The sequence below is a fragment of the Rhinopithecus bieti genome, unplaced genomic scaffold (genome assembly GCF_001698545.2).
Source record: "Rhinopithecus bieti isolate Rb0 unplaced genomic scaffold, ASM169854v2 scaffold_77291, whole genome shotgun sequence".
NCBI lineage: Eukaryota > Metazoa > Chordata > Mammalia > Primates > Cercopithecidae > Rhinopithecus > Rhinopithecus bieti.
Window position 1 is genome coordinate 929,031 of NW_016829743.1, and position 14,536 is coordinate 943,566.

Here is a 14,536-nt window from a genome sequence, read left to right on the forward strand (position 1 = left end):
GTAGTCTTGGTCTCCCAAGAGCTCTCGATGACTTTCTGTCACCTGTAGATTGCTTATCTTTAGACTTATAATAAATGAGAGAAAAATAAACTTTGATGGGGTTCAGGACACACCACTCCAAAATATCACTGTAGGAGACCAAAATATGCCATCCCAAAATATGCCTCTTTGCTATATTGGTCATTTTAAGTTGGTTATTTTTGAGAAACTGCAGACATAGGAGTAGCTCTGAAAAGTTGCCCTTTTGTAGGAGAAATTTACATCAATAAAGGAAACCTCAGTTTGTAAGGGTGTTTTCCTCTCTGAACCAAGAAGAGAAGGAAGACTGAATCACTAGAGACTCTTATCAACGGACAAGGCATAAACTTAAATCCACATAGCAAACCTCATCCTCGTTTTGTGGCGCTTTTCCTGGCCATTTGCTCTTAACCTGACTTTTACTTACACTCTTCTTTCTTTGTTTCAGAGAAAAATGGCATTTATGCCTGAAGTTTATATGCTTGTTTTTTCTTTTACCTACTCTAGAGATTTACTCATTTCTATGGGTTTTCTTTCATGTATATATGAGGCATACATGTTAATAAACTTCTATTTTTCTCTTGTTAATCTGTCTTTTGTTATGGGGGGTCCCAGTTAAGAACTGTGAAGAGTAGAGAGAAAATTATTTTTTCTTCCCCTACAACTTCTATCTGATTTGAGTCCTTTTTATGTTGATTTTTTTAGTGATCATTGCAGGTGAACCTAATCCTAAGTGATGGGACTTCGTATTAGGTTTCACTGGTCTATCTGCATATTAATGTAACATGGTGATGCAATTTGACTTTAACATTGTAACACATCTTATTTTGTACTCTTTTTTTTTTTATTATTATACTTTAAGTTCTAGGGTACATGTGCACAATGTGCAGGTTTGTTACATATGTATACATGTACCATATTGGTGTGCTGCACCCATTAACTCATCATTTCCATTAGGTTTATCTCCTAATGCTATCCCTCCCCACCCCCCAACCCCACAACAGGCCCCAGTGTGTGATGTTCCCCTTCCTATGTCCAAGTGTTCTCAGCTTGTTCAGCTCCCACCTGATGAGTGAGCACGATGTGTGTGTTTAGTTTTCCTGTCCTTGTGATAGTTTGCTCAGAATGATGGTATCTAGATTCATCCATGGTCCCGTACAAAAGGACATCGAACTCATCCTTTTTTATGGCTGGCATAGTTCTCCCATGGCTTGTATATGTGCCACATTTCTTCTTAAGTCAGTCATCATTGTTGAGACATTGGGTTGGTTCCAACGTCTTTGCTATTGTGCCAATAGAGCTGCAATAAACATACGTGATGGCATGTGCTGCATCTTATAGCAGCATGATTTAATAATCTTTGAGGTATATGCCTCGAGTAATGGATCGCTGGGGGTCAATGGTATTTCTATTCTAGATCGCTTGCACGGAAATGCGCCACACTGTCTTCCACAATGGTCGAACTAGTTTACAGTCCCACCAACAATGTAAAAGAGCTCCTATTTCTCCCCATCCTCTCCAGCACCTGTTGTTTCCTGACTTTTTAATGATCGCCATTCTAACTGGTGTGAGATGGTATCTCATTGTGGTTTTGATTTGCATTTCTCTGATGGCCAGTGATGATGAGCATTTTTTCATGTGTCTGTTGGCTGCATAAATGTCTTCTTTTGAGAAGTGTATGTTCATATCCTTTGCCCATTTTTTGATGGGGTTGTTTGATTTTTTCTTGTAAATTTATTTAAGTTCTTTGTAGAGTTTGGATATTAGCCCTTTGTCAGATGGGTAGACTGTAAAAATTTTCTCCCATTCTGTAGGTTGCCTGTGTAACACATCTTAATATGATACAATACAGGTACTTCTCTTTCTTCTTTTTCAGTATTTTCTTGGCTATTCTCATCTGTTATTTTTCTTGTAGACCTTATGATAATTATGTTAATTTGTAAACAAAAAAATCCCTTTTGGATTTTGATTGAAATTGCATTACACTTATGAATTAATATAAAAGCATTGAAATCTTTATAATGTTGAGCCTTTACTATCCAGAAATATGATATTTCTCTCTCAAACCTTTTTTATATTCCTCAAATAGATTTATATTTTCTTTTATATAAGTTTTATATGATTTTATACTTAATATTGGATGTATTTTATTGTTTATATTGCAAATTGAATTTATTCACATAAATGATTACTCTAAGATAGAGTTGATTTTTGCAAATTCATATTGTTAAGAGGGCAGAGAAAAGTAGATTAAGAAAAATTCAGCTACTTCTGCCTCCTAAGGCAGTGTCATAACTTATCTCTGGAATCCATAGTCCTCCTATGTCTTAAGCAAATGCCTCAATGGGCCTTTTTGGTTGAGAAAGTCACAGCCTGGTATTTGGTCTGGCAAGGGCAAAGAGACCCAAATGACTGTATCATAAAGTATTTTAAGTGGTTGCAGGCAGGCTGGGAGCGTGGGTGACGGACCAAGAACAGGAAGGTGAGAAGAGTGTGAGGAACATGTAGAGAGTGAGTAGAAGAAGAACTAGAGAGAAAGTGCTGGAGATGCTAGTTTAGACTGGCACCTAAGGAGGGACATAGCTAGTGAAAAAGAACCTGTATTGAGCAATGGAAAACGCATTTCTTGACAGAGATGACTTATATTCAGTGTTGTTGCCTCTGCTACTGTGCAATAAATACACTCTTTATTTTCCCAGTTGCTTTGGGGAGAAGCCTACTGTATGTAAAGCGCTTGGATTAATGATGCTCTGGTGAATGAAGGAATGGGGCAGTGTTCAGCATGGGGCTAAGAGATGCAGGAAGAATAAAACTGTAATGAGAGACAAGTGAAGAGCAAAGACCAAGAATCCAGTGAAATTTAGAAGTTACAGCAAGAGGTAACCAGGAGAAGTATAAAATCTCCTGATAATACTGCTCAATTGGAAAAATACCAGGTTTTCTACGTGGGATGGAGGAACAAGCCATTCTGTCTGAATTAAAAAGAAAGGCAAGTCAAGAAGGCTGAATGACTTGAAGATACTCTGGAGGCAGAAATCTAAGTTACAACTATACTTCATTACATTATGTTGTTACTAGTTTTATTTTTTTATTGCTATTGAGAATGAATATACAAATAGATCATGTTCAGACCACATATCACAGCAGAGATCTGACTCACAACTTTTGCAGCAACCAGCCCAGGAAGTCAGAGCAGGACCTCTGCAGCCGTCGACCCAGATGTCAGGACTTAGTCAATGATGGCCTTCTTCCCCAATTTTTGCCTCTGCTTCCAATTCAAGACCAACCAAAGAAAGTCAAATATGCTCTCCAATTGATCACATAGGATTCTTCTAGTTAGCTTACCTCCTGCTTTCCCATGCCAAAAATCTATCAGAGTCTCTTAGTTCTGGCTGCTTTAACAAAGTACTGTACTGCATGGGTTATAAACAACAGAAATTTATTTTTCACAGTTTTGGAGGCAGGAAATCCAAGATTAGGGTGCCAGCATGATTGAGTTCTGGTGAGGACCCTCTTTTGGATTGCAGACTGCTGATATCTTGTTGTATCCTCACTTGGCAGAAAGAGGGTGAGAGAGGTCTCTGGCCTCTTATAAGGGAACCAATCCTGTTCATGAGGGTTCCATCATCACGACCTAATTACTTCTTGATATGGTTTGGCTGTGTCACCACACAAATCTCATCTTGAATTCCCACATGTTGTGGGAGGGACCAGGTAGGAGGTTATTGAATCATGGGGGCAAGTCCTTCCCATGCTGTTCTTGTGATAGTGAATAAGTGTCACAAGATCTGATGGTTTTTAAAAAGGGAAATTTCTCTGCACAAGCTCTCTTCTCTTGGCTGCTGCCATGTGAGATGTGCCTTTCACCTTTTGCCGTGATTCTGAGGCCTCCCCAGTCATGTGGAATTGTAAGGGCAATAAACCTTTGTTTTTGTAAATTGGCCAGTCTCAGGTATGTCTTTCTCAGCAGCATGAAAATGGACTAATACAGTAAATTGGTACCAGTAGAGTGGAGCACTACTGAAAAGATACCTGAAAATGTGGAAGCAACTTTGGAACTGGGTAACAGGAAGAGGTTGGAACAGTTTGGAGGCTCAGAAGATGGGAAAATGTGGGAAAATTTGGAATTCCCTGGAGACTTGCCGAATGGCTTTGGCCAAAATGCTGATAATGATACAGACAATGAAATCTAGGCTGAGGTGGTTTTAGACGGAGATAATGAACTTGTCGGGAACTGGAGCAAAGGTGACTCTTGTTTTGTTATGCTTTAGCAAAGAGACTGGCTTAGCCTCTGGGTCTACATCTTTCTCCTGTGCTGGATGCTTCTTGCCCTTGAACATTGGACTCCAAGTTCTTCAGCTTTGGGACTGGCTTTCTTGTTCCTCAGCTTGCAGACAGCCTATTGTGGGACCCTGTGATTATGTGAGTTAATACTATTTAATAAACTCCATATATATATATAAACTCTATATAAACCCCACATATATATAAACTCCATATATATATACTCCATATATATATAAAAACTCCTATATATAGGAGTATAAAGGGATGTATATCCTATTAGTTCTCTCCCCCCTAGAGAACTCTAATACACTTCTCAAAGGCTCCACCTCCAAATGCCATCACATTAGGATTAGGGGTGGGTTTCAATATATGATTTTGTGTGTGTGTGTGTGTGTGTGTGTGTGTGTGTGTGTGGCAGGGGGCCAAACATTCAGTACATTGCACAGAGCATATCTGAAATCTTCCCTTCCTTTTTCCCCTGCTCTAATGTTTTCCTACTCCTTGCCTGCCTCTGACTGCTCAATGCAAGTTATGGTGGTTGACCACCCACTAAAAATAGCAAGCTCAGAATAAATATCCTCTGCTTCTTTTCTCTGAGTGGCCTTTGTTTATTTCTACAATATTCTTGGGTTTTAAAGATAGGCAATTATGTCGACTGCAACTAAGACTTTCCTCCTTTCTTTCTTTTATTTCAAATGGGGGTCTCATTTTGTCACCCAGGCTGGAGTGCAGTGGCACAATTATGGCTCACTGCAACCTCAGTCTCCGGGGCTCAAGTGATCCTCCTGCCTCAGACTCCTAAGTAACTGGGACTATAGGTATGCACCACCATGCCCAGCTAATTTAAAATTTTTTTTGTAAAGACAAGGTCTCATTTTGTTGCCCAGGCTGCTATCAAACTCTGGGTCTCAAGCAGTTTTCCCATCTCAGCCTCTCAAAGTGCTGGTATTACAGGCATGAGCCACTGCACCTGGCCAAGACCTTCCTCTTTTCTGATAGCTGTACATTTGTTACATTTCTAATTCTAATAGCTGTACATTTATATTTCTATTATATTATGATAGCTGCATATTATATCATGATAGCTGTAAATTTCTATTTTTGATAGATGTACATTTCTGTTTCATTGCAGAGAGCTGAAGCAACCACAACAACATTATGTAATAGTGACAATGGCAACCATCTTTACTGTACTCTTTATTGACAATGTCTCTACGGTTTTTCTTTTAAATATAATATTGCTTATTGGTTTGAGATGAATATTTCTTCTCCCATTAAGTAAGTATATTTTCATCTCTATTTAGTTTTCTTTTTTAATATCAAAAAAGTATCTTTTTAGTGTCTATTGAGTTAATCTTTTTCTTCTTGTGGGTAATATTATATTAATAGATATTCTAATTTTGGTACTTGCATTCTTATAAAAATAAACCTACTTGATCACAGTGCATTATTCTTTTATCACACTGCTGCATTTAATTGGATAATATTTTATTCAGGATTTTTGCATCTATATTCGTAAGTCAGGTTGGCCTGTAATATTCTCTTTTTGGTGCTATTTTAGTCATATTTCTGACTTGAAATGTATTTCATCTACTATTAATATTGTAGAGTCTACTTTTTTTGGATAGCATTAACAACTGGCTGTTGATATGAAATATATATTTTTCGTCGTATTAAGGAGCTATCTACCTAGACCTATTTACCTAGCTCTATCTTTGGAGGACGCAATTCTTTGCCAATGTTTTCCAATTTATTCCATGTTTGTTAGTCTTTTCAGATCTACATTCTCTTGAGTTAGTTTTGATTACTTATATATTTTCCATAAATGTATCATTTTATTAAGATTTTCAAATAAGTTAGTATAGAGTTTTAAATAGAATTTTAATCTGTAGGCATACTTATAATCTTTAGTTTTAATCTGAGGCTGTAATGTGTCATTCCTAATATGGCCCATTTGTTTGCTTTCTTCCCTCTCTATAGGTGTAGGATATTTTCTTTCTTTCTCCTCCCTCCCTCCCTCCCTCCTTCCTTCCTTCCTTTCTTCCTTCCTTCCTTCTTTCCTTCCTTTCTTTTTTGACGGGGTTTCGCTCTTATTGCCCAGGCTGGAGTGCAGTGGTGTGATCTCGGCTCACTGCAACCTCCGCCTCCCGGGTTAAAGTGATTCTCCTGCCTCAGCCTCCCAACTAGCTGGGATTAAAAGCATGCACCACCACGCCCAGCTAATTTTGTATTTTTAGTAGAAACAGGGTTTCTTCATGTTGGTCAGGCTGGTCTCAAACTCTCGAGCTCAGGTGATCCGCCTGCCTCGGCCTCCCAAAGTGCTGGTATTATAGGCATGAGCCGCCGCGCCCTGCTGATTTTTTTTTTTTTTAACGTTTATTCAAAGTATGGTTTGAGTTTTCCTCTGAGAAAAGGATTTGAGTTCAAGTTGTTTTTGGTTGGTGCAGGAAAATCCTGGTGGGGAGCAGGGAGGTGACACAGAGGTAGAAAGGTGACCTGTAGAGGAGGAATTATCCAGCTAGCTGCCTCTGTAGGCACTGGGACATGGAGGGAATATCTGGGGAGTAAAAGCATGCCTCAGAGGGGTTCCCCTCCTGAGGTGGCAGAGGGGAGTTATTTATATACAACTCCTGACAATCACCAGTTGAAGGTTACTGTGTGTGGTGGTGGGTGGTGTCAGGGTATTAATTCCCTGGCACTCATAGCCTGTCTCAGACACACAGAAAGGCTTCTTACAGCCTCAGAAAAGGCTAGTAGGCAAAGGAATGCAGACACTGACACTGGAATTCTTTTGGAAGACACTGAAGTGATGTGGTTCTGAGCATATGGGAGGAGCGTGACAGCTTCTGCTACGTACACCTGCTGGGGCTGATTGATCAATTCTGCTCCTTCACAGGTTTCTCATGAGGTTAATCTCTTAACTTTATTACTTTGTTCCTTCTGTTTCTAAAGCTTAATTTGACGTCCCTCTTTTTTGACATCTTGAGTTATATGCTTACTTCATATATTTTCATTCTTTATTATTTGATAATTAAAGCAATTCAGGTTAGTTATGGGGAATCATTGAGAAACCACTTGTAAAAGTGCTTAGCACAGTATCTGGCACACAGTAATTTCTCAACAAATGTTCATTACTGTTTTGATCAAATCCTTTGAAGTCACGTCTGTTAAAAGATAAACTTTAGACAAATTAACATTAGCAGAGCTTAACTGGGCAAATAATGACTTGTGAGTCAGCCTCCCAAACTAGAATAGGATCGGAGTGACTATGGTGCTGCTGTGTGGTGGAAGAATATTTATGAACAGAAAAGGAAAAGTGAGCTACAGGAAACAGAAGTGAGGCACAGAAACAGCTGGATTGGTTACAGCTCAGGCATTTGGCTTATTTGAGCGCAGTTTGAATGGTTGACAGCCTGTGATTGGCCCAAACTTGATGATTGGCACAAAAGTAGACTGCAGTCTGTTTACACATCCAGTTAAGTTACAATTCATAATGTACTGAGAAACCTTTAGGCCAAACTTAAAACAAGTAAGTCTGCAGCTTTAGGCTGAACTTGATTTTACACTTCTGATTACAGATGTGGATGTCTTCTCTTGATGTTGATATGTGGTATTTTCTTTATCATTATTGTCCAGAAGTTCTGTAAATTGCAGTTTACAAGAGTTCTGTAAATTGCAAAATAATCCATGGATTATTTTGAAGAGTGTTTTCAAACCAAGTAGTTTGATGATTTTTGTTTACACATTTTTTTCAATTTCTAGTTTTACTGTATTGTGGTATGCAATGTAGTCATGAAATTTCTGGGCTTGAAATTTATTTAAGGTTTTTAGTGGTTTAATATGTAATCAATTTTTAAAAACTGTTCCATAGATACTGAAAAGATTTTTTTGTTGTTGTTGTTTTCAATATTTACAAAGTGGATCCCAGCAATGACTTTTTCTGACATTCTACATCTTTTGTTTGTTTACTTGATCTGTTAAGAACTGACAAAATAGGCCGGGCGCGGTGGCTCAAGCCTGTAATCCCAGCACTTTGGGAGGCCGAGGCGGGTGGATCACGAGGTCAGGAGATCGAGACCCTCCTGGCTAACACGGTGAAACCCCGTCTCTACTAAAAATACAAAAAACTAGCCGGGCGCGGTGGCGGGCGCCTGTAGTCCCAGCTACTCGGAGGCTGAGGCGGGAGAATGGCGGGAACCCGGGAGGCGGAGCTTGCAGTGAGCCGAGATCGCGCCACTGCACTCCAGCCTGGGCGACACAGCGAGACTCCGTCTCAAAAAAAAAAATAAATAAAAAAATAAAATGTTTTTAAAAAAACCTCAATAATTACCAAAAANAAAAAAAAAAAAAAAGAACTGACAAAATCAGCATAGCAATTGTGTTTTGGTTATTTTCCTCTTATTCAGAAACTAAAGGTTTATGACAAACTTATCTTCATTGCATATCTTGATTTTTATTACTTATCCTTTATTTTAATAGTTTAGGACTTTAATTCTTTTGTATACTATATCTTTTCTATCTTTTATTTTAAACCTACTGAGTCACTTTTTTTAGATGTGCCTCTTGTGGACAGTATATGGTTAGATCAAATATGAGGATCTTTGTCATTTCATAGAAAAATATAACATATTTAGATACACTGTGACAACCATTATGTTTGACTTTCTGATGAACTTGTCTGGATTCATTGGAATATATAATATGAAAAAAATATTTGTTATTTTTCCTTGGTGCAAAGCTCCTGAAACCTTTGAAATTTCCTGAGCAGTAGGAACATCTTTTGTTATTCATTATGCACCCCTTTCAGCAATCTGTGTTTGTACTAATGAGGTAACTCTTCACAGGGTCCCCTAGATCGCTTTAAGATGGGAGCTGGTTCTGATCAAATTCTGATAAAGCTCAGAAGTTTCAGCTCCACCCCCTTCTCCTCTGGGGAGGGGAGAGGGTCTGGAGATTGAATTTAGTCACCAATGGGCAATGATTCCATCAATCATCCCTGTGTAATAAAAGCTCCATAAAAACCCTTAAACAATGAGGTTCTGAGTTGGCGAACACATTAATGTACTGGGAGGATGGTGCATCCCAACTCCATGGGGACAGAAGCCCTGTGGTCAGGACCCTCTCGGACCTCACCCTCTGGGCCTGTTCCTTTGGCTCTTCATTTGTATCCTTTTTAATAAATCAGTAAATGTAAGTAAAGTGGCCCCTGAGTTCTATCAGTCATTCTAGCAAATTATTAAATGCTGGCAAGGGGTGGGGTGTGGGGAGCCTGACTTTGTAGCCAAGTCAGATGCAAATGTGGGTAGCCTGGGGATCTGATGCTTGTGACTGGCATCTGAAGTGAGGGCAATCCTATGGGACTGTGCCCTTAAGCCTGTGGAGTCTGCCTGCCACTGAGTCTCAGAGTTGAACTGAGTTATAGGATACTCAGTTGGTGTAGGAGAATTGGATAATAGATTGGTGTAGGAAAAAAACACACAGTTGGCAAAGATGAAAATCTGTTTTTAGTATGTGTGTTTGCTAATAGTTAAAAATATATATTTGCTAGTTAGACTATAGGGATTGGACCAGACTGGTTCAGAGATGATTCATGTTGCTTGGGAACAAGTCCCTTTATGGCTGCTGCTGCGTTTGTTTGCAGTAGCTTCTCGTGCCCAGGCCCTTCTGCCTATTTCTCATGAAGGCTGCTGTACTACAGAGCCTGTCCAGACCATCCCATGTGGCCTGCCCCTGCGTCCAGCGCTTGTCTCTCAGAGTCTCACTGTGTTGCCCAGGTTGGTCCTTCCTGGGATCAAGGGATCCTCCTGCCTCAGGCTCAAATTTCTGGGATTACAGGCATGAACCACTGTGCCTGGTGTGTTCCTACAGTATTGTAAAATAACCTAGTCCGTGGAAATCAAGCCCCATACTGCACTGAAAGAATACTCAGAATTTTCTTTTGCCTAATTCCAAGTCTCATGTCATTTTAGTGACACAATTTTGCTGTTTTTCACTCATTATGAATTATTCTTTCCGGGGTGGATGGAGATAGAAGATCTGGCTTGAGTTCTTTAGTTGCCATGTTTTACACAGAGGGCCCGAAGAAATATTCATATTATTTTGCAGCTGCCTCCTGAAAGAGCATTTTCATTTCTTTTATCAATGGACTATGGGCAGGTTCAATATAGTCTTGGCTAAACTAGATGTCTTGAAGTATAAAAGAAGCTTCTCCAAAATTTATCACAAATGTCTTTTTAATTTAAAAATGCGAACACAAAATCTCAAATAAGGAATTACATTATATGCTTGTTTAACTTAAGTAAACCCAACTATATATTGACCAAGGGAACACTTTGCTATTATTATTATTTATCTTTTTTTTTTTTTGAGATGGAGTTTCTATTGCCCAGGCTGGAGTACAGTGGCGCAATGTTGGCTCACAGGAAACCTCTGCCTCCCAGGTTCAAGCGACTTTCCTGCCTCAACCTCCCGAGTAGATGGGATTACAGGCATGTGCTACCACATCTGGCTAATTTTTGTGTTTTTAGTAGAGATGGGGTTTCACCATGTTGGCCAGGCTGGTCTTGAACTCCTGACCTCAAGTTGGAGGCCCACCTTGGCCTCCCAAAGTGCTGGGATTACAGGCATGTTCCACTGTGCCCAGTGAGTAAGAGAACACTTTAAATAGTAAGAGAATCTCCACCTGCTGTTCCATTCAATGAATATATACCACAGAATGTGAGTATACATTCACATTGTGAATGAGAAGGAGAGGCAAATCTGCTTTCCCTAAATCTCAGTTATCTTGTGTGATATCTTGGTATGCTGAGTGTGATTCTAATGTGTAAAAACACTTGTAGTTTTGAATCACATGGTCCCTGAATGAAAGCCACCTTCTTTGACTGGTACTGTAAGTCCCAGTCTGGAAGAAAAAACCTGGCTGTGTTGGGCTGTGGGTGTCAGCGCTTCTCAGATTTTCATGGGTACTCTGAACGCTGTGTTTAGTTTGCCTCATATGAAGTCTTTAGATGTTGTATTAGTTTCTATTGCTGCATAACAGATCACCAACACATTGAGCAGCTCCCAACAATGCACACATTTCTCACGTGGCTTCTGTGGGTCAGGAGTCTAGGTGTGGTCTACCTGAGTCCTCTTCTCAGGGTCTCACGAGACTGCAGTCGAGGCTTCAGCTGGGCTGAAACTTCAAAGTTTTCATCTGGAGGCTCTGCTGGGGGAAAATCTGCTTCCTATCTCATTCAGGTTGTTGGCCAAATTTATTTTATTGTGGTGGTATGGCTGAGAGCCTGGGGTTTTGCTTGCTGTCAGCTGGAGGCTTCCTTGGGTCTTAGGGGCCATTCTCGTTCTTTGCCATGGAGGTTTCCTCAGAATGGCTGCTACTTCAGCAAGGAGAATCTCTCTAATCTCAGGGAGGGCCAGGTTCCTCTTTCAAGGTCTTTCACCTGATTAAGTCAGGCTTGTTCCAGATCACCTCGCTTTTTATTAACTCAAAGTCAACTGCTTTGGGACCTTAACTCCATCTGCAAAGTCCTTTCACCTTTGCCACATTCTATGGGCTAGACCCACGTCAACACGTCTTACCTCCACTCAAAAGGAAGAGATTATGTAGGCCATGGACACCAGAGACACGAGTCACGAGGGTGACACTAAGGGCTGTCTGCCACGAACCTCAACCCCCGATAGTACTCAGGGCCCAGTCAGAAAAACAGCAACCACAATAGCTATTTTAACAGGAAATGTTTAATATAGGAAATTAAATAATTACTGGTGGACAAAAAAAGCAGAACAAGACAATAGTGATATAACAAAGGAAAAAGGGCAGGAAACAATCTCTCCCTCCCACCCCACTGGCTAAGGCAATAAGGGGTTAATGAGTCAGGGTTATCAGGACCTCCAAACTTGGAGAAAAGCCCTTAGCCACTGAGTTAAGTCCCCTCTGACTGATTCTGTTTATCATAGAGGGGCCCTACAGAGCTCAGATCTCTGTAGAGTGGGTGCTGCCTGGCTCGCACAGTCCTTCTGATGTGGTATCATGAGGCTTGTTCTGAGGGCACTAAAAGAAGCTGGTGACTGGGACAACCTGCTGCTGGGATGAAGGGCCATTCTTGGGTCTATTGCTAGGAGTAGCCAGCTGATAGGAAGGGCAGTTCTTCCTTCTCTTGCCTTCCAGTCTCTCTCCAACATCACTCTCAGCAGAATCCGACAGTGAGCAAGCTGGCAACGGAGAAATATGTTTACCAGAGTCCTGGATCCAGCATCACAAAACAAGTGCAAAAGGGTAGATTTAGAACCTAGAGGCAATAGCTTAATAACCAGCATTTAGTAACCACCTTCCTTAGACAAGACTGCTGCAACTTAGGTCCAGTGGAAAACACTGGACTTCACTTTCTGGTCTAACACTGGTCATGCTTGGATTTTAGGGGATCAATGAATAAGACCTTTTTTCTTGCTTGCTTGGTTCTGAATCAAAGTTCTTGATAAAGAGAATTAGAGGGGAGCTTAACTCGGTGGTTAAAGACTTTTCTCCAAGTTCATAGGTCCTGATAACCCTGATCTCATCTCCTTATTCTCAGTAGTCAAGAAGATGGTAATAAAACTATCAGCTTTATTACTAACGGAGTCTGATGTCAGGCATGCAGCCAAATGTGCTTGCCTTGCTAACAACCCCTGATGTAAACTTATTGCCAAAGTGCAGGCCTCCCCTGTGGGTTCTGGGTGGAAGCCTCCAGGCCCCTGAGATCAGATAAGTATGCACCTCCCAGGTGGCCAGCAGATTCTGAGGAGAGACAAAGACACATCTGAATGAAGCCTGCTCCTTGGGAGGAGTGCCTAGAACTGAGAGAGGTTGGTGGGGGTAGGGGGCTTCCCTGATGGAGGTTCTTCCATTAGGGAATGTGAGGAGTGGGGAATGAGTTTTCTCAAATTGGTACACTTGAAAACATATTTGATTGCAATCTGGCTCTGGTTAGAAATATTATAAGAACAGATATTTTAAAAATTAGAGGTACTTTTTAAAAAGTGATAAAATACATGTAACAGAATTTACCATTTACAATGTACATTTTTAAGTGTACATTTCAGTGGCGTTGAGTACATTCACATAGTTGTGTAACCATCACCACCGTCCATCTCCAGAACTCTTTTAAGCTTGTCCTTTAAACTCTGTAACCATCAAAAAATTGGTTCCCAGTGACCCCTTGCCCAGCTCCTGGCAACCTTAACCTACTTTCTGTCTTTGTGAAATTGACTAGTCAAGGTACCTCATATGGATGAAATTATGCAATATTTATCCTTTTGTGTCTGGCTTTTTCACTTAGCATTAGGTCCTGAAGGTCCATCCGTGTTGTACCATTTATCAGAATTTCCTTCCCTTTTAAGGCTGAATAATATTCAATTGTATGTATGTACCACATCCTGTTTATCCATCTGTCAAAGGACACTGTGTTGTGTCTACCTTTTGGCTATTTTGAATAATACTGCTATGAACATGGGTGTACAAATATCTGTCTGTGTCTCTGATTTCTATTCTCCTGGGTATATACTCAATAATGAAATTACTGGATCATGTGGTAATTCTATTTTTAGTTAGAAACACAGTTTTTAGTGGACATTGTGAAGAACATCAAGAGGTAGAGGCCGAGAGCCTGTGAAATGCACATCACCCAGCCTAGAGGCCTCTTAGGTAGAAATTACACACTTGTCCCTGAGGGCAGCACCTGTTCTGCCTCTGCTGCATCTTCAGGTCTACAAAGTGAAAAATGGGCTGAGCCCACATCTCCTTTATTTTCAGGCACTGGGTGGTGAGCTCCACTCTCAAGCATAATGGCAGTGGCCAAAGTCCCTTTCAGTCTCCATAGACCCGGGCCTGTGGCTGAGATACCTGAGTAAGATTCTGGAGCCCTTGAAGCTTGCCTAGCTTTGTTACTGTTGCCATCCTTTGTCATCAGTATCACTGCAGTGATTGACAGTGGAGCCTTTCATAAGGAAGCAGACCATGTGAGTGGTCTTTAGGGACTATCAGGAGAAGAGAGTTGGGAGGTTTCTTCTGGTTTAGAGCCATTCTTAGACAGAGAGTGAATGGGCAGGCCAGAGAAGGAAGGAAAGAAAGCAAGCTCAGTTCCTGATGGCTCCTGAGGCTCAACAGCTATAAATCCTGTGCACGGTAACCAGACAGAGTTAAATTTCCTGTTCCAAAGAGGCACCCAAATGGTAGAAGTTCAAGCACCATGGCAAA